The 24,509-nt window shown below is 47.3% G+C and overlaps 1 pseudogene; it reads left to right on the top strand.

The window, feature by feature from the left end:
- LOC146205319 (uncharacterized) lies at positions 1-24,177 on the top strand (annotated as a pseudogene).
- The last annotated feature ends 332 nt before the right edge of the window (positions 24,178-24,509 follow it).

The following is a 24,509-nucleotide window of genomic DNA, read 5'->3' as shown; positions in this document are numbered from 1 at the left end:
ATGTCTAGGAGCATTCCTAAACACGTAGAGAATAATGACCAGCTCGTAGATGCTTGGAAAACCGTTCAGGAATCAAAGGAGAAAGCTGCGCGGGAGCAAAAACGGCTTAAGGAGGAAGCCGAACGTGAGTGGGAAAAAGAAAAGGAACGTGAAAATTGAGAATCTGAGAAACACGAAAGAGAGCTAAAGCGTTTGCAGCTTGAAAAAGGAAGACAGGAAGCCGCTAAAGCGAGAGCGGCGACACCTGAAAGAGCAAGCGAGGGAGAATCGTATCGCATGGACAAATATATGCAACCATTTAAAATTGGACGGGACATAGGATTGTTCCTGGGAAATTTTGAGAGAGCCTGTGAACATGAGAACTTTGCCCGTGATACCTGGTTACAATGGCTTTTGACCGTCTTGCTCTGTGAAGTAGCTGAAGTTATAGCAAGACTTAATGCAAAGGATGCAGCCGATTACGAGAAAATCAAAGCCAGCCTTCTGAAAAGATACAGGCTTTCTGCCGAAGCCTTCCATCGGTGGTTTAGAAACAAGCGAGTGCGAGGGCTATCCGGAGTTTGCGTATGCCCTTAAGGCCAACCTGCTCGAGTGGCTTAGGAGAGGGGAAGCTTATGAAAGCAGGGACAAAATCTTTGAATGCATTTGCCTTGAACAATTTTACCAAAGCATCCCCCATGAAGTGAAACTGAGGGTTCAAGACAGGGAAAATGTCGACACAGTTGAACTTCGCGGAAGAGTACGCGACGCGAAGAAAGCTGAGTAACGAGGGTGTAGCGTCACCAGTGAGGAACGCGGTGAGAGGCCTGTCATCTCGCCGAAGGGTTCCGCAGGTAAAAAGTTCGGAGCTGGTCGAGGCATCCAGAAAAGCGCCAGAAAAGCGCGAAGAGCAGTCGAAGAGAGAGGGCGTTGAGAAAGCCGCAAAAAGAGAGTTTGAGGCTAGCAAACCACTTCGCAGCTATAACTTTAATGGTTTCGGACACTTTGCGGCTAAATGTACGAAGTCACGAGTGGTGTCCTCATGCGTCGATGATAGCGACGAGAACCTAGAGCTCCTTTAACGTATTTGCACCAACTGCAGGTAAATGGGAAACCCTGCAGAGCGCTTCGGGATAGCGCTGCGACGATGGATGTTTCCCACCAGATGACTTCAATCGTGAAGTGGCCTGGATCAAACAGGCAGTGGAAGAACACAGTGTCTGCCTATCAATGGCTAGGGTGAGGATTTGCGGGCTATTTAGAGAGCTCATAACATGAGGCCGCTGTTTCAAATGCTCTCCTACTTCAATACCCTTACCTTTTCTCGAATCGGTCGGATCCATTGCTGCGCGCGAGAGGTCAAAAACTCGGAAGCGGATCAGTACAGGCTCTGACAAGGTCCAAAACCCGCTTACTCGTCCCTCAGCTGAGCCAGATCCCTGAACGAGAGGAAGCGAGAGAGGCACAAGTTGAATCAGCACTAGAAACAAGCGCTGAGAAAGAAGAAATAACGGGATCTCAGATTCAGATCGACACACGTACGGAGAATGCGATCACACCGCAATCAGATGAGGAAGAAAGCGCTGAGGGAGCGCTATTATCCCTGGCTTCACAGAACTTTGACCGTCTGTTGCAAGTGAATAGAGAGACTCTAATAACGGAGCAAAGGCAGGATCATACCTTAGCAAAGTTACACACCACAGCCAAAGAGGGCATTGCTAGACGCAATGTAACCTTGCATGAGAAAGGAGGATTATTGTACCGATACTACCTGGACAGAAAGGGCAAAACACTTGATCAGTTGGTAGTACCTGGAAAGTACAGGGCTGACCTTCTGAGTTTGTGTCATGGGAACGTCTGGACAGGGCATCTAGGCATTAACAAAACGAAGGAGAGGCTATTAATGGAGTACTATTGGCCAGGAAGTTTCAAAGACGTAGAACGTTATGTGAAATCTTGCGCTGTGTGCCAGCGAGTGGGCAAGCTGAGAGAGACTTGGAAGGCACCTTTGAAAACCGTGGCTTTGATCTCTGGGCCTTTCTGCCGCCTTGTAATAGATGCTGTGGGTCCTTTGCCCAAGACGACGTCAGGCTACAGGTATCTTCTTACTATGCTATGCCCAGCCACAAAATTTCCCGAGGCCGTTCCCTTAAAAGAATTGAGCTCTTCCGAAATAGTTGATGCTCTGTTGTCAGTGTTTGCGCGGACAGGGTTTCCGGTGGAAATCCAAGCGGATCAGTGTACGGTCTTCACTAGCAATTTAACGACCACGTTTTCAGAGAGATGCGGAGTGAAGCTGATACACAGTTCCGTGTATCATCCTGTGTGAAACAGCGTGGAGAAATGGCACTCTGTGCTTAAGCGAGTGTTGCGCGCTCTTTGTTATGAGCACAAAGAGGATTGGAAGCACTGTCTGCCTACCACACTGTTCGCTTTACGAACAGTCCCCCACGAAGCTACCGGGTTCACTCCCACAGAACTCGTGTACGGAAGAACGCTCCGCTCCCCACTTCGAATGCTGAAAGAAATGTGGGAGGGCACAGGCGAGAGCCAGACAGTCGTAGAGTGCGTTCTTAAACTGCTGGGCTGCCTTAATGATACCCGAGAACTAGTGTACCGGAATATGAAAGCTGCCCAAGAAGCTGTCAAAGTCTATTACGACAAAGGCGCCCGCGGCCGACAGTTCAAAACGGGTAACCACTTCATTATCCTCAGACCATCGCGAAAAAATAAGCTTGATGTCCACTGGGATGGTCCAGTCGAAGTTGTACACAAACTATCATAGACGAATTACGCTCTGAAGGTTCCAGGCAGGGGAAAAGAAGTGAGGATACATCACTGTAACCTGATGAAGCGGTACGTTAAACGGAGTGGAATCGTTCACTTAACGCTGAATGAACCTGAGGAGCCAGTTTGCGAAGTTCCCGATTGGGAGGGAGATCCTGATGGCCATAGCAGCGTGGGCCAAATCATGGCCCTCTCGGTAAACACCGAGCTCCTTAGTACCTGTCAGGTAGTTGCTCAGCGAATTTGGTGACCTGTTTAGCAGCCGGCCAGGGAAAACGCATCTCTTGACACATGACATTGAGCTCACGTCAAAAGAACCAATTAGATCAAAGCCCTACAGGGTCTCACCACGACAGAAATAAATACTGGAGACCGAGATTCAGCGTATGCTAGCATTGGGGGTTATCGAGCCAGCGGAAATGGACTACACGTCACCTCTCATTCTAGTGGAAGCACCGGGAAAGGATCGTCGACCATGTGTCGATTACCGGAAATTGAATGCTGTCACTAAGCATCAGCTCTACCCAATACCAAGCATTGAAGAAAGAGTTGAAAAGGTGAGCAACCCGAGGTACATTTTCACGCTTGATCTCGTGCGGGGATATTGGCAAGTTCGCCTCTCCGGAGCGCAAGCAGGTCTGTCGCTTTCATCTCCCCAGTAGGCACATTTCGCCCACTCGTGCTTAGCTTTGGCCTGAAAAATGCGCCATTGAGTTTTTCTAAACTCATGGGCATCGTCCTGAAGGACATCTAGGGCTTCGCCCTCCCTTATTTAGATGACGCTGCATTTTTTTCTGATACCTGGGAAGAGCATCTGAAAAGCGTGTTTTCACAGTTGCGTGATGCCGCGGGGTTAGCAATGAAGGCGGAGAAATGCCGGTTTGGCCCATGCGACTTACTTGGGCCACATTGTAGGCCAGGGAACACGGCGTCCGTCAGAGTTAAAGATAACCCCGATTGTCGACTTTCCACAACCACGGACGAAAACGGACATTCGATCCTTTCTGGGAATAGTCGGGTATTAACAGCGGTACATCCCAAACTACTCCCAACTGGCTAGTCCATCAACCGATGCCCAGCGGAAAGGATCCCCCAATAACGTTCTTTGGGATGAAGCGAAAGAAAATTCCTTCAAGAGCCTGAAAGAAGTGCTAGTGTCGCGACCCGTGCTTAGGGCGCCGGACTGTGCAACGGAGTTTGTAGTTCAGTGCGACGCCAGCGATAGAGGAATGGGTGTTGTTTTAACCGTAAATTAACCAGCAAAAAAGAAACCTACAGCGCATCGGTTAAAGGAATGCGCATGCTTGGTATGGGCAGCACAGAAGCTCTCGTGTTACCTGTACGGGGCAAATTTCGTTTTTGAAACTTACCACTGCCCTCTGACATGGTTGCTACAAATGTCCTCCAAAAATGTTCGTTTGCTCAGGTGGAGCCTCGCACTCCAGCAATACAATTTTGCAGTACGGTATAATAAGGGAAAACTGCACGCGAATGCCGATGATTTGATGGTTGGTTTGTGGGGTTTAACGTCCCAAAGCGACTCAGGCTATAAGAGACGCCGTAGTGGAGGACTCCGGCAGTTTCGACCACCTGGGGTTATTTAACGTGCACTGACATCGCACAGCACACGGGTGCCTTGCTTTTCTTCTCCATCGGAAAGCGGCCGCCGAGGCCGGGATTCGATCCCGAGTCCTTGAGCACAGCAGCCGAGCGCCTAAGGTTTGAGCCGGCTGTTATGAGGATATAGTTATCTACAATCACCTCCTGTTTTGACTGTTTGTTTCGGAGCGGTTTGTTTATCGCAACTTCGGCGGGACCATGTATTTGTGTTTTGGTGTCACCAAACACCATATTCAGACAACAATCAATTACTTTCTTGGGTCAAGTGTTTCTGTTTTTTGAAAAGAAAGCCTGGTGGGTCGTGCGCGAATTCTGGACGCTTGCACGTGCAGCAGTGCGCTGGTGCACGGTATGTCCTACCTGTGCTTTCCATTGTTTGTGTTTTGTAGTAAAGGTTTTACCCGGAGCTACAAGCCAGGGGTTTTACCCGAGCCCGGGCATCACCGTGAAGGTATCCCCGTCTCTTCCGGCCTAGCGGTTGTGAACGCTGGCCCTTCGAGATTCTCCTGGCCGCGGAGAGCTGTTGAGTTCGCAGCGTCAGCGCAGAAGAGAGAGCCCCGCTGATTGGTGGAAAAGGGCGTGATCTGAAGGACTGAACTCTATATAAGAGCGCCCGACCCTATTGTTCTTCTCTTTCCCCTTTGTGGTCTCTGTCGTTTCCATGTGACATCTACTTCTATGCTACTCTTTCTGTTAATAATGAGAATGCAGTTCCCTTAATATTCTCTGTTTCTGAGCCCATGTCCCTTCTTCGCTACTGCGGGTCAGTCCCCCAGAAGACCTGAGCCACGGCCTATGCAAGACCCTCGACACGCAACACCGGTGACTGCAGCGCATTAGGCTGGGTGACATTGAGTTTTGCTTGCTTCCATTTTCTCGAGCGGGGAACCTCAGCAAAATCTCCTTCCTTTCCACAATAATGGTAGACTGAGTTCCGAGCTGGGCACTGTGAGCGAGCCTGCATGAAACACATATCTGCATAATAAACAAACCACCGAGTCGCAGTCGCGTTCAAACTTCACGCCCGTCCGGTCAGTTGTCTTGGTGTCCACACGCTGTCGCGAAGGGAGCTTCTTCGGCTTTTCGACTTTGTGCGACATCAGTGTTGACCGGACTCTGGGAAGTAGCTGGTGAGAGTGCCTTCACTGTGGTCCTCTACGAAGCGGCGATATCCTCGCTTGTTCCAGCCACAAGTCGTAAATCGTGCTTCACAGGCACCGGTCAGGCGCTGTGGCACACCATCCCAAGCAGCATAAATCCTGGTTCAAGCCAATGCGCCTTAATGACCAAAGGACGACACGAGCAGCAGTCTCTCTGAATCCACCGCCGCCTCCCTGAGAGCAATTAACGAAGCAATCTTCTGCAGCGCAGTCACAATACGACGGCGTGCAGCTGGTCCGACTCGTTCCGCCACCCCACTCTATTGTTCAGAAGGTTACAGCCACAAGTCAGGTCTTGTTTCAATGACGCCCGCAAGGCGATAGGGCACCCATCTACCCGTCGTGAAATTGGAGCCCGGGAGAACCACCTCCTGTTCTAAGCCAGTACTCCTTAATGACCGTCGAGTGACATAAGCAGCATTTTTAAATCCACAATCGCTTCCATAAGAACACCTAAGGAAGCCATCCCCCGCTGCGCGGTCACAACACGACGGCGTGCAGCTGCTCCCGTTCGCCCCGCCGTCCTTGTTTATTGTTCGGAGGAGTGGTGGGGAGGATCAAAGGACGCCCGTTTCGTTTGCCAGCTAAAGAGCTCGACTTTAATTAACTTGTCGAAGACGCGTCTCTCCATGTCGAGGTCGAGAAGATATGGATCCGTGCTTTTTTGTACTGATGTCTATGGTCAACACGCCCCGGTCCGCTGTCTCATTCCAGAAAACCCAGACTGCTCTCCAGCGGCCCTGTCCGAATGCGCGGACTTTCTGGAACGATTTATGGCCGATTGCTCGGGCTTAACATCGGAGAACCGTTTGACAACTGCGTCGTAGTAGGCTAACGAAGCCTCGTGGAGTAACAAGTGTTCAGAAGCGAACGAGCAGTTGAGTTCGTGCAATAAAGAAGCATGCGTATACTTGCACATCTTGAGAAGGTCATCATATCCTGGCGAAAGCAACATATAGACTTCGAAACAAGATTTCTACGAGCTCCACTTCGCGGTTATCGAAAAGCAGAACGAGTCCGATGGCTGTAGAGCTAGGCCTCGCTCGATGTGACGTTTGCTTCCTGGGTCATCATCGTCTTCTTGATGGCCTCTGATGGCTGATAAGGACAGAACTGCTTCAGGTAAAGTCGTGAGCAAATGTGGTATACAACTTCAGCCAGTGACAGAGCTCGGAAAACTGCTAGCGACAACGTAAAGGACAGCGAAATCGGCACATGCATGTAGATAAAATGAGGCGCCGCCACTATTGTGACGATCTTGTGGTTGCTATATAAAGTCGGGTTGCTATATAAAGTCGAGCTCCGCCAGCGGCTGAGTGTTGTATACCACTTTTGCTCATGTCTGTACATCCCGCTTCGTACACCGTGTTGCGCGGGCGTTCCCGAGCAGTCCTGCCGTGAGGACACTACGGACCGCAGTCCGAGCGAGACCAATCCATTCCAGAACAGAATTGTAAGTGCTTTATTCACAACATTCAACCGAACTCTTTGAGAGCCAGGGGGTGCCACTAATGAGCTGATATGTGGCGATTAATAGTGTTAAACAGAACAGGAAATTTTTAATAGGTTACATTCTTCATATACAATTCTGTTTGACGCAAGATTTCACACGACTGCTCAAGCTGTATCTACCCATTCTAAGTTAAAGATGTGAAGGTGGTATCTGGTGTTTGTAAACAAACAAAATGGTGATGCAGGGCGGTAACGCGAAGCGACACCATCTCAGGAAATCACAGCCACAAGGTGAAGGCAGTTGCTTGAGACAGAACCATCAAACATGCGTTAAATATAATGAGCACCACAATTGTGTCCAAATATGTGAAGCGAGGGAAAAGGTTATCGACAACCCTCACTCTGGTGCCTGTGAGCCAGCGAGGAGGAGGGTAACAACTCTCTTGATGGCTAGCACAATATCAGTTCAAGCTGATGTGTGTGTGTGTGTGTGTGTGTGTGTGTGTGTGTGTGTGTGTGTGTGTGTGTGTGTGTGTGTGTGTGTGTGTGTGTGTGTGTGTGTGTGTGTGTGTGTGTGTGTGTGTGTGTGTGTGTGTGTGTGTGTGTGTGTGTGTGTGTGTGTGTGTGTGTGTGTGTGTGTGTGTGTGTGTGTGTGTGTGTGTGTGTGTGTGTGTGTGTGTGTGTGTGTGTGTGTGTGTGTGTGTGTGTGTGTGTGTGTGTGTGTGTGTGTGTGTGTGTGTGTGTGTGTGTGTGTGTGTGTGTGTGTGTGTGTGTGTGTGTGTGTGTGTGTGTGTGTGTGTGTGTGTGTGTGTGTGTGTGTGTGTGTGTGTGTGTGTGTGTGTGTGTGTGTGTGTGTGTGTGTGTGTGTGTGTGTGTGTGTGTGTGTGTGTGTGTGTGTGTGTGTGTGTGTGTGTGTGTGTGTGTGTGTGTGTGTGTGTGTGTGTGTGTGTGTGTGTGTGTGTGTGTGTGTGTGTGTGTGTGTGTGTGTGTGTGTGTGTGTGTGTGTGTGTGTGTGTGTGTGTGTGTGTGTGTGTGTGTGTGTGTGTGTGTGTGTGTGTGTGTGTGTGTGTGTGTGTGTGTGTGTGTGTGTGTGTGTGTGTGTGTGTGTGTGTGTGTGTGTGTGTGTGTGTGTGTGTGTGTGTGTGTGTGTGTGTGTGTGTGTGTGTGTGTGTGTGTGTGTGTTATAAAAGGCAAAGAAGTCATACTTTTCTTTTATGGCACGGTTTCACTGAGCGGCTACTAGGAATTCCTCAATATGTAAAAGTGCTCTGCTGGTCAACCTGTCTGGCTTTTTGAGTTTGTTTGAGGGATTACTTGGAAAGAAATCCCGCGCCTTCTGTAGTCTCGGCAATTTAAAAGCTGCAAACAGGCTAAAAAAACAAGACGTGAGTCAAGACACATCGGTCTAAAAAACTAAAGGCCTCATGCAGCTGAACATCACCACACAAGGTGGATTTAGTTCTTCGACAGCTGCACGGATCACCGGCCTTTCAAAGCAAAAGTTGGTCGAAGGCCCTTTTCCCAAACATTTCATCCTTGGGACAGCCGAACATCACGCTCGGGGAATGCTTGATCCCATTGTATGACCGGTGAGTGCCCAGTGGCAGTGGAGATTGAACCTAGAACCTACCGCTTGCGAGGCTGCTGCTCTAACCACTTGTCACCGCATTTTTATTGCACTCATATATACAATATTTATGTAAGAAACCTCAGCCGTATTTGCTTAAGTAACCTGACTAAAATTCTTTCAATTGCTTCAATGTTTCAATGTGCTAGAGCCAATCAGGTGCTGGAACTACAAATTTAATATTTTCCCAATATCTTGAAATGGGGTTCCTTCTCTTACTGGACGTGCGTCAAGATCAGCGTGACGCACCGCCATCCCCCTTCTTCGCATTTTATGCAGACCCAACGAACGCCATGACAAGGTCATAAGGAATACCGTCCTAGTCTACAATAGGAAGATACCTGATATCGCGAGGGTTAAGCGGAGAATCTTTTTTAAGAGTTCTCTGGAGGACGTCCCAGAAGAAAACTGCGTTCTAGCCGCCCAACAAATATGCCCAATAGTTTAATTCTTTTTTGCATAGTACACACTAGACTCTCCAAGGTACAAAAATTTTTCTCTTGCAACCTTGCTTTAAAAGGTAAAGTCCCACCATTAAAGATGTTTTGGCTGCAGGAGTAATGCCCATATTTTAACTCATTTTAAAACATCTTAACCTGGGCCTGCACTGTGCATGGTCCTATACAATGGTGGAGAAAGCAATGAGTCACATATTTATCACTTCTAAATGTTTTTCCGCGTCACATAAACTAAGGTAATCTAATGAAAAGCATGTATGAAGAAAACACGCTTGTACAACGTCTCTAATATACCCACGAATAGCTTCTTTGATACAACCGGATGTAACAACCAATTCAGATAAAACTCTGCCCAGTCTCAACTGAATAACAATCCTTAAAACGGGGCCCTTATTATCCCCTCCCCCCTAAATAAAGAAAAAAAAAGAGCGGTTAGCTAACTGCCGTACAAATGGCCTAAACCAAGACCTCAAGCGCGTACGCTCCGAAACAGGTTGGTTTGACTTGTCCTATCCCAAGAGGAACCCCACACAAACACTGCAAACACCCTATGCAACTTTTGCAAATTTAGACGAGAACAGTGTAGCACTTGAATCCCGTACCAAAGATTGCTGACCAAGGAGAGATTGTAAAGCGTCACACGCCCAAAATTTGGGAGGTCCAATGCACCAAACCCTGCTATTTTTTCTCTCAATTCTACCGCCTTATTTCGTCGATAAGGTTCACTATAATTATAACATTCAAGAGGGACACAAATATTTGGTGCAGTTGCTATCCACGATACATTGCTGAAGACACGTAGAGTCTGAGGCCATTCATCAATGACAAAATCCCAAGCACTTTGCACAGTTGACAGCACTAGCGCTTGCTCCGCATAAGACTAACTTTTCTAACGACTTTCAAAAGGCTTTAATAATTGGAGAAGAAAACAGCAACGTCATCAACATATACCTGAATACGAACTTCCTTTTTGTGTAATAGAAACTTTGTAAAATATTGGCTGTGGACGATAGTTAAGCAGAATGGTTCACTACAAATGCAAAATAACAATTGTGAAAGAGGGCACCCTCGCACAGACCGTTCTACCCGAATTCTGTTCCCAACCTTTTTGTTCACAGTCGTGTTGTACATTCACTAAAACCCTTTTCGCTCGATGGTGAATTCTCTTTGTAACACTGAAATGCTCCAGCAAAGACAGAATAATATTGTGAGGGACACGAGCAAACACTTTTTCCAACTCCACTTGCATCATTGCAACGCGTGCCTGCGTAGCATCGCACACTTCTAGAACACTGCGCGCCTTCTGCATGTTTGTGACGATGCTACATCCTTTATACCGCAGATATGATGACTTCCCACATTGTCTCTCATCACCCTTTGAAGCCTTCTCGCCAAAGCTTTCATAAGAATTGTATAATCAACATTCGTTAGAAGAATCAGGCGATAAGCTTTGACTTGCTTCAACATGCATGGTTGGATCACCTCTTTTAGGTAACAGTACTGTATGGGACGATAAAAAGGAAGGTGGAAGGAGATTTATGTCATAGGCTTCATTAAAAACATTTGTTAAAGTGGGTGCGAGTTTGCCTTTTAAGGTTTTATAAAGAGCCGCTGGCAGCCCATCCGGGTCTGGTGATTTATGTATGGTGCTTAAGGTTGTCTATGGCTTTGGAGACTTCGGCAACCGAAAATGGTTGTTCCAAAATGTATTTAATCTCGTCGCCCACTTTCTGCAGTAAGGGTAAATAATCTACCTGAAACAGACCATCGTTTAGCGGCTTATGGGCAAAGAGCCCGCCGTAATACTCTTAAAACACATTTTCAATAGCCATAGCATTCCTCGCTACTGACCCATCGTGTTCAGTGTGACTTATAATATTGTGCTGCGAATTTCTCCGTTCAAGGCCTAGAGCACGCTTAATCGGCTTCACGCCAGCTGCCATTTTTTCCGCCCTAGCTCTCATCAGTGGACATTTGGGTATTTTTCTTCATCTAGCACCTATAGCTTTTGTTTCAGAGAGCAGATGTCAGTTTTGCACTTTCCAGGCCCGACAGCCTCCCACTCTATGAGCGTCTCTCTAAGAACGCTTTCTTGTATACTATTTACGTGATTTAGTGCACTGGATCGCTCTAGGACCTTCATCTTAGTGCAATATATAGAGCCCTACTATCGGACAACATGACTTTCACATCGTCTTTTCTAATTCTTTTATTAGCTCTTGAATACTAGATTTAAAACTATCACCACTTGAAAGCTTTGTATTCAGTTTTCATATGTCTGAAGTAAAAACTTTTTTACTCCCTTTCTAAAAGCATAAAGTAAAGGATACCAGACAATGATAACTAAAAGAAACTAGTGTCGTGTTGTAATCAGCACACATTGCTAAAAGTTCTATAGAAACGTTCGCTCCGCCTAAATAGGCGTGATTGACTCTTGAAAGTGTGTGTTAGATTTTGTCTTGTGTTAATGCAGTCCCCACGGTCTTGTAGGTCAAATTCACTAATCAATTTTGGCAGTGCAGTATTACTAGCGTCAATTAATGGTGTATTGCTCAACTTATCGTGAGCTATACAAATACATTTAAAATCTCCAAGCATGGTCGTGGAGCGTTCGCAGTTACGGTAGTTGTTAGGACTTCTGAAAAAAGTCGCGCCTTTCTTCCGTATGCACTAGTGCTTAGACGCATATCACACATCATTCTGAGGACGAGAATGAGAAGTCAGACTATTAGCCTACCCGAAATAGTTGTGACCGCTGAAACAATCATGCCCAATCCTGTTACGAGCAAACACAACACATCCCGCCGATGTCTTAATTGCAGGGCTTAGATATGCGTCGCACCGCGTGTGAATTAACGCCGCATACTCGCGTTCCGGTCATCGTTTTCTAGTTTAGTCTCCTGCACCGCAATAACGTCGAGGTTCCGATCCATAACGAGTCGACACAATGCATCTGCTTTTCCCAGAGGCAAATTCTCTCACATTGATCATCCCGACTTGCAAAGATCTCTCAAGAGGTGCCACTGCCCAAAGAAAACCCACCGTAATCATGCTGCCCCGTTAGAGCCTGCATCTAGCGGACATGCTTCTCCCGCGGGAGCGACGGCGGCTAAGCGCCGTTGTTTCTTTTTTTCTGCCACTCACTTTCCACCATCCACCGCCCTGTGGAGTCTGCGTCTTACCAAGTTCCTCTCGACGTCGCTTTGTAGACACCTCACTTTCTGTATCCAGCCGATCCGCTTCTGCCTCTCGCTCCGATGTGGCGTTCTTCCTCGCTACTGCACCACCGTTGCTGGCGGTGTCCTTGACCAAGGCATCGTCGCTATCTGGTGTGGCACAAACTGATTCACGAACGCACTGCACTGCTGGTACAGGGGATACCGCAGGGTCCACGGACGAAGATGGACTAGATGCGGCATGACTTGCCTTTTCCCTTTTCGTCTCCTGGTCGATGGCTGCTGCTGCTGGCACTGCCACCAGATCAGCCTCCTCCTTGTCCATTAAATGCTCTTCGTTGTCACGCTCAGAACCTCGGCCTGTAGCATGGGCGTACGAACGCGTGCATTCTACCCGCTAGTGGCTGAAAGTGTAGCATTCTTCGCACTTTGAGTCCCTGCCGTCTTTTTAGAATGTGCTTCGTTATTTTGACACATAAGACAGACGATAGGCGCGTCCAGGCACCGCAACAAATGTCATGCCGCTGCCGATGTGGAGCTGGTGCGGTATCCTATCGATAGCAGTCTCACGTATAGAACCAGGCGACGAGTCGGGATGTTGATGGCGTTCTTAAAATCTGCGCCTTCCATCGGGGTAAACGGTAATTTCCTTTAAGTGCCATAGTCGGCGAATTTCCGCCGAATCCTGTAATTTGTAACATCGAACGCGAGCCAGTGAATCTGCATGTATCTTGTGAAGCAACGCAACGGCACAATGCCAGAGGAAGAAAGGGACAAACGCAGCGCTTCACTAGATACGTCAGACCAACTCGCTCACCAGTTCATGTTGTACAACTTTGCACGTAACTCTTCTCTCGTGGAATTATTGACTAAGCACGTCCTATTTTTCGTTTTCTTCTCGTCTGTATGCATTTTTGACGTCGATATGCTCTCACTCAAGTAGCTTCTTCTTTGCTTCATCAGTACGCACATTCATTCAGATGAACGAAACATGACTCATCTGGTAGGCACCGATCGCACTTACTTGTTGAATAACTCCTACGGCCTTTTAGGAGGCGGCAGAAGTAATCGATGCGGTAAGGCCTTCCCGTCGGGACACATTGCAGAACTGCTTTTTTCATCGTTTCTCCTGAAGGTAATTTAGGGTAATAATCCTGTAATCCTCTGGTACTGCTGAAAACGGTCTACGGCCTACGTCGGCCGATGTCACAACTCACTTGGAGCCAACCATCCTGCGGCCCCACTCGACAGTGTCCGCACTGCCGTAATGCTACAGTGGTGACGAGACGGTAAAAGCAGTTTCAAGAAATTAGCAACGTGAGACTCGTACCGTACATACCTCGTCTGAGTGTGCCGAAAGGTATAGGTAAAGTTATCGCGTTACTTACACCAAAGATCATGGGTCCAAACTCGGTAGCTCATAGGATCGTGGACGAGGGCTTATAGGCGGCCCCTGGTGCGTGAGGACTAAATTAATTTCACCGGAAATTACGTAACACGTGACATCACCGATAGTACTTTTTTTTTTTTTGTCCTGGATATGAAAGAAATGTTTGCAATCTGCGCACCTCCTGGCCGACCTCGTAGATCGTTGCCCTTTAGCTGACGCCAACTGTTTTGCTCTTTCAGTTCAACGAGCTTTTCCAAGCATGTATATTTCGCGCCTCTTATGATATTTATAAAATGCAAGAAACGAAGTATACATTTAACTTGCTCGATGCTGAAACGTATCGACAAGTCAAAGTTCCAAAAGAAAAGTGACAATGGTGAAAGTGCGCTTGTACCTATTTTATTGGCGGGCACCTGGAAACACCGAAGTGTCAAGCACAGCAGTTGTGGCTCTTAAAGGAGTATAGGCGTCTGTTTTTTTGCTCATGTTTTGTTCTTTGTAATGATTCGCAATGCTTACTGTACACGGCTCAGAACGTGGTATTTGCCTGCGATCGCTAAATGAGTTATAACTGGGCTTTTTTTTTTTTTTTTCTACAATCGGTTTCGGTTTGAACAGCCGAACAATTACTGTCACATCAGTGTCAAATCTTGGTCACATGAGGTTTGAAAAAAGCCAACCTGTCATGAGAACAGGAAACATAAGGGAAGAAGCAGCGTTATATCAGCGCCATTTTCTTCCTCCATGTGACCTAGACATTGACGTCACAGTCACCGCTCGGCTGCTGAAGCTGAAACCGAAACGTGTGCGAAATTAAATTATTCATAATTTATTTAACGGTCGTAGACGAAAACAGCCTGATGATTCATGTTCAAAAATGTCTCATGCATCATTAACAAGAAAAATGCAACAGAAATGTCGTGCCTATACTCCCTTAAGGACACCTATGGTTGGGCATGAAACGCCCTACAACTTATGTAGGAGAGTGCACCATGGGCCAGCGATTAAAAAGGGACCCTCCTGTGCGGTCGACCATCTGAACGCAGGACATCTTTGCTCACTCGCATCGGTGGACTGCAATCGACAGTATTTCTGGCCCTTTTACAGACCAGACAGAGTTCCTTTTTTTTTTCTTTTTACTTCTGGGCCTGTTGCGGGACTGATAGAGTTTTGAGCGTTACAAAGTTATTTGAAAGAAGATCTTCAAGCTGGAGGATTTGCTCGTACCTATGGTACCACAGGGTGGCTGTCAGGGGCCTCCCACAGGGGACAACAGACGCTTCACAATGATGCTATTCTAGGTGCGAAAAATGAGCCCAGTACTTTATTATAGACTGTGAGCAGGGCCATTAGAGGTACTCCTTGAAGACGCGAGCTCTTCAGAAGGCGTAGAACCACGTCAAAAGACGTCTCTAATATATGAAAACAGTTCGGTTACCGATAACATCGAGGATGGCAATTACAGCTGGGATGACATTTTCATACTGTCAAAGCCAGCATGTCCCGCATACAAGTCCAACGCTTTACGACTATAGGACATCGCTAGAGTTAAAAGGTGGGCATATTTTCCAGGCCAAAGTAAATTGTCTGTTTTCATGGCTGATACACGGAATGCAGACGAAGCATTCGGTTCAACATGAAACATGACCGAAGAAAAAGCTTCTTAAATCACGAATGTAAGTCGAATTTATTGACCTTAAATAATATCGTACAGTTGGCCATTAACGACATTAGATGTTACTTTTATTCGAACCAAATGTCGCTAAGTTTTCGAGGCGACAGGGTTATAAACATCGGTAAAAAACGGCAAGCTTTGCACTGATGGCAGTAGCAAGAAAATGAGCCTCTTGATGTTAAATACAGTTGTTATCAGTCACAAACTTCTGGCATATGATCCTTGCTCGGTGAAAATGGCTCTGAAGGGAAGGTTAGCATGCACTGAAAGGGTTGGGTGAAAAAAAATGTTTGAGTTTTTCCAGGCTTGCCTTCTTAACAGGTGCTTAAAAGCTCGACCAGCATGGAGGATTTTTCTTAGGCGTCAAAGTTTTTCGCTAGCGAAAATTCGCGCATTGGTTCAAGTACAGGACAAACTGAGGCAGCCGTAGATTCTAAAACGTAAACTTTTATAGGACTTCTGTTTTCTTAATAGTAAGAGAGTTGGTCGTCGCTTTCATCACGAGTTGGTTTCGTCTATGCAAGGAGTTGTGCACGAAAGCTAGGGCATTAACGCATTTCGGTTAATTGAAGAGAGTAGTGGGCCCTCTCCTCAACTTCAAAAGGGGAAAAATAGTGCACGTGAAAAGACCGGACGAGCGAATGGACACACACAAGCGTTAACTTTCAATAAATTATTTATTGCGAAATCAGAAGCATAAATATAAACGTGTCCGAAAAATACAACGAGAGGAAAACAACGACGGCAACGTCATCTTGTGATGGCACCGGCTGCCAGGGCCACAAGTTCTCACTGAGCTAAATTCATGACACACCTAGTATGCCGGCTCGCACAATCTTAGAAGCTTCAACAATCTTTCTGGTAAGTTGGCCACGGCAGCGATATATTAAAACTGTACTCTCAAACATTGTTCAACAAGCAAGCAAGACTGTCACACTTTCTGCAATGCGAGGCCAGATGTCCGTCACTGCTCACGCTGCTAACTTCATTTACGTGCTCTTTCAGGTAGGCTTGCGCCTCTTAGCAGGGCAACTCAACCTGCGCAAGCTCTGTAACCGATCAGGTGCTATAAACAGAACCTTCATATGTGACCGCGCTGGCCCGCTTTAAGATTGTCCAATACTTTATGCATGTATATCACAGTTAACTTTGCTTTGTCCCTTTTTAATTTTTTTCCTTCTCCTGTCCTCTGCTCTTCATCGTTCAAACGTGACACTTTCTTCTGCAGATTTTCAGCGGCTGAAGCTATCACGTGTCTAGGAAAGCGCGCCGTCTCCAACCGCGCCAGTTGCATGTCGATACTTTCAAGTCACACTGGCATGAATTGTCGAGAGCGTTGGACAGGAATGAAAACACGATATTTATTTTAACTAGCTTCAAGTGCGCGGAACTGTAAGGCAATGGGGTTGTTGGTTCCATAGGTTCATATGTCCAACACACACGCAGTCAATCTTAAAACACAGCGAAAAAACCTTAAGCTGTCATGATCAGGGATATCACACGTGAGCGATAGAGGGTTCAAATATTCAACAAAACAGTATAAAATGCGTTTGACAATCGGGTCATTAGTACAGAGTTAGTTGCCCCTTTCGACAATATGGTTGGTAAAAACGGACGTAGAGAATACATAAAATACCAATGTCGGCAAGCCGCTCATGAAGAACCTTGTCGCAACGAGCTATAAAACGGGCCATATAATATGGAAGCGATACAGGACCCGATGCAGACACCCTGCTTTTGCAGGAAAATATTGTCAAAAGTTATTCATCATCATCACCTGCCGGACTATACCCACTGTAAGGCGAAGGCTATCTGCATCCACTGACCCCTGCGAACTTCTTAACCTCATCTAACCACTAATTTTCTGCTGCCCCCCGGTATACGCCTTCCTTCCTTTGGAATCTAATTAGTTACTCTTAGAGACCATCGGTTATCCTCTCTCGCACTACATGTCTTGCCCATTTCTTCTCGATTTCGTCTAGAATGTCTGACTTCGACTAGAACGTCAGTACCATTCAAATCACTACAAAAACTCTGTCGTTCCATCACAAGCAGTTTGAAAACGTCTGCCACTATTCTCCATGTCCAAGCACAGCAAATCCCTTCCTTATCCACAGAAAAAACACAGATGATGGTCCTCAATGGTCGACGCCAAATGGCGAAATTTACACGCCCCGCTCAAGCCCATTTGCTCCTTGCAATATAGGCCAAATTTTCTCCACCGGTTCGCTTTTAGACCCCTTTGTGATGAGAACAGTTCGCTGCGTACACACCGTGGCTACAATTCAAAAAACGCAGGCAAGTACAATGGACATTAATCCTTTGCGTGAATGACTCTAATGATGTTATCCAGTATAAAGGCATCGGTTTCTGTCTGGCGCAGGGCACAAAGTCCGGCAATCTGTGTAATTTTTTTTTTGTAAATATCTTCGTTGGTCTCAGAAGCGTTTTCGCCCTCTCCCCTTCGAGACATTGTGGCTTCGTTTTCTTTGTCCCCAGTGGGGTCATTTTGCATTCCTATCGTAACAGCAGGTATTGCGTTGGCTGTGGAGCTTCCGGGTAATGTTCTGGTTAAGTAGGGGCCGCTGGATGTCCCATTATCAAAATTTAAATTGGTTGTCAACCTTCCGGCAGTCACTGGCTGAGCCGTCGGTTCCATGGAGAAGTGTTGCAGTCCTTCAGATGTCACTGAAGACGCAGCAGCCTCCCTTGCCTGCTGCCTGGTGAAGGGGCGGTTGGTGGGGTCGCTCACCGGTGCTGTAGGCTGACTTGAATCATCTCCGAGCACTTGAGTCGTCGTTGAAGCGCCAGTAGCTTCATCAATCTGTTGATGTTCGCCTATTTGGCTCTTAAGCCAACGAGCAAACCGTAAATGGTCGTTCAACCGACATTCCTCGAGCTCCATCACGGGAAACACGTTCTTCTTTTCCGAAAATATTTTGGTGAAGGCGATAGCCAACATTCTAATATTGGGAATGCAATTAAATCCCCTCCCAGTGTTCTTTTTAATTTTACTTTTATCAATTGCACCAGGCCATCTTTTGTAGACAAGGAGGCAATACGCCTCACAAGATACAAGATCTTTCAAACATTCTACTTTTAGTCCTGTCTCGCTGTTGACCCACTCTAGTATCTCTTGGAGGCCGACTTGATCCACAAATCCAGCGACAGACAGCCTGCTTCTCCTGTTTGCCATTGTAGAGTATAAGTGGGGCCTGAACACTATTTTTCCTTCACGTATGCGTTGGTATATCTGAAATACAAAGAAGCAATTAAGGGTATTAGGTTTGAAATTTGCGTTTGTAACTGGTTAGGGCACTCTGCTACCAATATATCTGAGTGAAAAGAATAATATGGTAAAAAGCCAATCATTATTTTTGCCAGCTGTGTCAACTAAATGTTACCAGGGGTTTAGAAAGACGAAGTGCCTTTGGATAGAGAAACCAACTGAGGGCTGGCGGGAGTAGCGCGGCCTAGTTCTAATCCTTTTTGCTCACGAAATTTCAGTTACTAGCGAATACTAAATATATAACTTTCTAATTATAGACTTAAGAAAAAATTTTCAAAGCAGAAGTTGTAGCTGGTATTAAAACGCGTGTATGCCTAAGGCCCGCTTGAAAATAGGCGAGCCGCTAAGTATATGAAATGGTGAAAGGCGGAATATGAAATATGAAATTAAATATAAGTTTTCGATAATAAAAAGGAGTGTTGCAGAAATGCAGCGCTCATTTCCCTGCGATGACAGTTACGGTACTCAGCTCTGGTCAAGCGCATTTTTTCAGCGCAAAGTTGTCGATGAACTCTTTTTTTCTCACATCGTCAGACTGCCTCATGAGAATATATTTACGATGGAGAGTTTCTCGGGAGGCTTACAGTTTTCTACTGTTTGTTAAAAACATACTCCATTGCTTTCCTATAGCAGTCTTAACTACTCGGTGTGAGTGCCGGACAAACGTTATCAAGATTTTGCTACGCTGTTTAAAGGAACAGTGTACTGATTGGAACGAGAATTAAAGATATTGTGATATTCTCATAATCTGATACATACATTGCCAAAATCACGAGCGCTAGCACAGGCTCACACATACAATTGTTGTCAGCTTTTGGTCGGCTTTGGATTCACACACACTCGGGCTCACCGAGCTCGTGAACTCGCTCATTTATGCTCACTCACATAGTGACTCCGACTCACGATTCCACCACTTGGTGCGATTCACAACGCACTTCAACTTGCGGCTCACCTGGGCTCGTTCGCTCATTTCGACTATCAACTCTTCTGGACTCACTCACTTCGACTCGAGTAATTAGGTAGTAGTCAGCGAGTTAAACAATTTGTTTAGCACAAGTGACTTTGAAACAGGAGGAGGGTTTGTTTTAACACGATTGCATTAAAGGCCCCGTTCCCCTAAAATCCGGTGTGGGCAGCCGTCCGCTGGCGTTGGCATTGTGAGCGAAAAATCACGAGCATGGCGCTGGTGTAGCTGACATGGCCAAGCACTAACTGGGTCGCCTGACAATACGCTTGGCAGCAGCGGCTTCTCCTTTCACATTTCAGGGTGATATCAGAAACACGTTACCTCTAGGCCACGCAGGCACGTGACTTGGCAGCCTACGTCATCGCGTGATACCCTTAAAGCTGAACTGTTTCCCATAATTATTGTGCTTTGGTTTGGATGGTCACCTTTTATAGGAGTGAAGGCCCTATGCTATTTAACTTTGCTTTAAATCACAATCAGTTTAATATCATAAGTCATCAGCAGGGATAAACGAAAAGTCTTAAAAGGCTTGACTGAGCCTTCATCAACCCTAAGTTGTACATCAAGTGCAGGCAGGAAGACGTTCCACACATTTCTTTTCCAATCACCGAGAGAGGTACGTTGTCGATTAAGCCACTACATCCTCGAGCACCCTTTTCGCGACCATCACTCTTCCTGCCTCTTCGCTGTCGCTAAATTCGAAAAGAGCGTGCACCGTCGTCATGAAAACACAGATCATGATCTCAGCCTCGACCCAGACATGCGACTGAGATCCGTGAATCCTGAACGTGAATCCGGACTTACTCACGACTGATATGAATGCGAGCGTGAATAAACGCCAGCGAGTCGACTCATGATTCTGTCAGCCTATGTTCTGGTAGACCTTACCACTTGGTGACTGTAATGAGAGAAAAAAAATCTTGAGGGTTTAGGCAGGAATTTATATTTCACGTTATTCAAGAAAGTCACGTCTGAACGAATTGTAGTGCCATCCTAAGTCGTTTAGTTGTGACCAGCATGGCAGGCATCTGGCGCTACTAGTGAATATGCATTTCATGACAATGCGACAGCGCAATACAGTGTTATTTTGTGCATATCAGCTTTCGGTAACCTATTTATCCTTCTTTCATTAAACTACAGGTACTGTTATTCTTTATTCCTTACTGATCCGCTTTAGGATACTTTGGAACATAAAAACCATAGTAGGGAAAATGATGAGTTAGTTATGAGATATATGAAAAGGGAGCCTACAGCCAATGGCGCCAAGGAAAGCACGGAATCTTTTTTGTTGCGAAAGCAAAACTACGCCAGCCAGCTCGGCTCTTCACGTATGCTCGTATGCCGTAGCCACAAATTCCAGGCGCAACGAAACCGTGGCAGGAGCTGCCAACTTGCATCTCTCGTCTCACATGGGACGGTTATGTCGGAATCAGCCTGCCAGGACCCTGGCATTCACGTTACCCCTACAGGTCAGTAAGGCACGTTCATACGGCTTGGTTAAAGCGGGGCTTTATATGTGGGCTGGTAGCCTACGCTTAAGTGTCCCCCTCATTTATATGCAATAAACGTCTTTACCACTACCAACTAAAACACCGGTGAACTTTGGTGCGTTCAACAGAATGCTAGTTTAACGGAACGTGCTCCAACATATGGCGCCGCCTTATGCTGCTGCCATCACTGTGTAAAACTGTGCGAGACGCGGGGTCGTTCTAACCGGGGTGTATATATCTCCCCAGGCCAGCGTTAAAACTGCGTTGGACGTTCTGGCTACGGGAATGCCTAGCCTAACAGAAAAATAGTTGGATGACTCGATGGAGAACTTTAATAAAGACAAGGACTCCGTCTTCATTCAAGCTGCAAAAGAGCGGTTTCTACTCGAGTTGAGCCAACACCAACCACAAACTACCACACATTGAGGAAGCATTTTAGACTTTGTTTTACACAGAGCCTCAGCAGATACAGAGCACGTCGTCAGCAGAGTGGAATCCAAGTACCACTACTGCACTGATCATCGCAGCGTCCTAATTGGTATAAAGAATAAAAGCTTCAGCTTCAGCTCCTCACCGCTGCTTCGCTCTTTCATGTTCTGCAGCTTTCGCTTCGCGTTCTGCAGCTCTCTCTTCCCTTGCCTTTTGCAATTCTTTCTCAACCCACTTTCACAACTCGACTCCCTGCAAACCTAAACGTTCCCCGACCGCGAGCAACTCTGGTGCACTCATTTTTCTCCGATCTCTAGTCGCGGGAAAATGCTGCTTGGCCGATCTGGTCCTGCCGTGGACGCCAAAATTGTGAGGTTCTTTCCTTTAGATATACTGGCCACCTTGTTCTGTGGCTTATTCAAGGACACCAATCGAAATACATGACCAGATCGACCAAGTTAGCGACGAATAATTTTATCTACACACATGAACGGGGCGAGAGTATGACGAGCAAGTAAGACGAAGACTAAACACAAAATTGTCAAGACTCACTACTTCATTGGGTAAGGCAAGCCGGTGCAGGAGTTCCGGGCAGTCCCAGTACAGGTAGTCACAAATGCCTTAGCAAGCCCAGCGGAAGGCTAGACTACCGGACGGGGCCCAGTGGAGGCACGAGGCCTCGGGTTGTCGTTCCACAGCCAATGAGTCTGGCCTCCCCACGTGCCTGGGTCCAGCACGGCGCCGAACGCCCGTGCCGAGGATGAGCTGCAGTCACAGCCGCGGCAATGAGCGGCAGCTGTAGTGCTCACTTTTCAGATTAGCGTAAGAAAGCAGGAGGAGCAGGAAGGGATGCGGCAGGCAAGCCCCAGGTCTGGATATCCAGGTCAGGCGTCCAGCTGCGCGGCTCGCCTGTTCTCCTATCCTCGTGCCTCGTGCTCCTCGAGCCACCCTTCACGTTCTCCTCTTTCTTCTTTTCTCCAAACGTGGTTTTGTTCTTCTTCTTCGTCTGTCCTCAGTTTTTCTCATACAGGTTATTCACACCTAGTCGTCGCCTGAACAGTTTGTCTTGGGTATACAACAGTGCCGCGAAACCTTCAAAACTTTATTTGTTGTTTTTGGCAGCCACCCGCATGTGGCCTTATCACTATGATTCTGGCACACATATCAATTCTGTATTCCTTGTTTGTTAATGCTCGATGTCGCGAGACGCACCTTTATCAGTTTATTTGTCGCGCAAAATGCGCCGAGATCAGTCTCGAAGATTCTGAACACTCGCGTATGTTTCTAAAATGTTCCAGGTTGTGCTAGTAACAGTTTGCGACGTTATCTAGATGGTTCTAAGCAGCCTTTAAATTGAGTGTTGACGAGTGCAACGGCCATTCATTAATCGACAACCGCTGAACACGATTGTTGCTATCGCCGCCGCCGAACTGCTTAATTATTTTGCGGGCGCAAGTCATTCCAATGAAGAGTTTCCTCAGTGCACTCACAGACTCTTCAATTGTGTCATGGACCTTGTTACCACCACGTGACATCTGGTGCAGGTGCTGTCCTAGATTCTTCAAGCGAAGACCTCACTCAGGCTTGTTCGTGTCGCCCTAGGGGACCAGCATACAGGACACCTAGCCAGCCGCCGACTTCAAGGGCTCCAACCCGAACATGGTCTGCTGCCTGGCCTGACCCCATTCGACACCAGAAGGCATCCACTTTGGTAATAGCCCAGTCATAGCCCCGGTTGTCTTTGTGCAGAACCAGGAGCCCCCATCTTCCAAGGACTGCCCACGGAAGTTGCGGAAGACTGAATGGACCTTTTCGACCATGTGGCAGAATTCAACGGCTGGAACAACGCTGCGAAACTCGGGCAAGTCTACTTTGCTCTTCAAGGACATGCCCGAGTTTGGTTAGAAAATCCCTAAACTTCTTTGAAGGATTGGGAGACGTTCAAAGCGGAGTTTTTGATGGCCTTTGCAAGTTGCGTCCGAAAAGAAAAAGTTCAGGCCCTCCTCCAATCAAGAATTAAGCTCCCGAATGAGTCAGTCCTCGCTTACGTAGAGGAAATGAAGCACCTCTTTCGCCGCGCCGATCCTCGAAATCGATGCGCCTACCATCGAGAAGACGATGGACACCCGAATACGCCACAACGATCGACAATTCCAACCGGTCTACATACACAAGCCTCTACAGCAGCGCATCACCGAGCGGAGGGAACATTCGGGACCTCCTCTGGAATATCGTGCGAGAGGAGATTTGCCGGCTGCTGCCCTCATCCCACCAACCTCATGTGGCAACGCTCGCGGACGTCGTCCGTGAAGAAGTCCAGCAAGCATTGGGCGTTCTTCAGGCGATGGCTCCGACAACTCCAACACAAGAAGGAACAGATATGAATTATGCTGCTGGTTTACATTATCCTGCGCCCAAACGTGACCTTCCAAATTCTCACTGCTACCGCCCTGTTCCCGAAAGCCACCCCTTGGCCCCCGCCCGCCAAGCCTACCAACGACCACCAGGCCCCTGAAAATGCGACGCCTGGAGGACGCCTAACAACCGACCGCTCTGCTTTCATTGTGGTGAGGCTGAACACATCCTCCTTCGCAGGCGGATCGATCTCCATGGTTTCGCCGATGACGCCCCACGACCCCATCCTGGCGAGCGACCACTGGAAATCAAAACCTTTCTAAGCAAGGGAGAGCACGCGTCGCCAAGGCGTCTGTCACGCTCCCCATCACTGTACAATTGTGACGGCTCGTGCACCTGCACGTGCCGGTCAGTGCTGTATGGACAGCCACCTGCGGACGCCGGTCAGTGACCCATGGACATTGCTGACCGCGCCACACCTGCGGGGAGTGGATTGCTCTCCCTCTGTGCAAAGGCATGGAGCGAAAAGGCTTAAAAAGAGGAGGCGAATGGGAGAACGGAGAGGATCGCAAGCAGCGGACGAGACAGTCGGACAGCAGACGAGCAGGGCAGAAGACTGGGGTTGCGTCTGTAACCCCAGCGACTGGACTGTAAC

Source organism: Amblyomma maculatum, chromosome 1 (genome assembly GCF_055883805.1).
Source record: "Amblyomma maculatum isolate TAMU_Amacu chromosome 1, ASM5588380v1, whole genome shotgun sequence".
Lineage (NCBI taxonomy): Eukaryota > Metazoa > Arthropoda > Arachnida > Ixodida > Ixodidae > Amblyomma > Amblyomma maculatum.
This window is presented reverse-complemented; position numbering and strand designations above follow the sequence as displayed.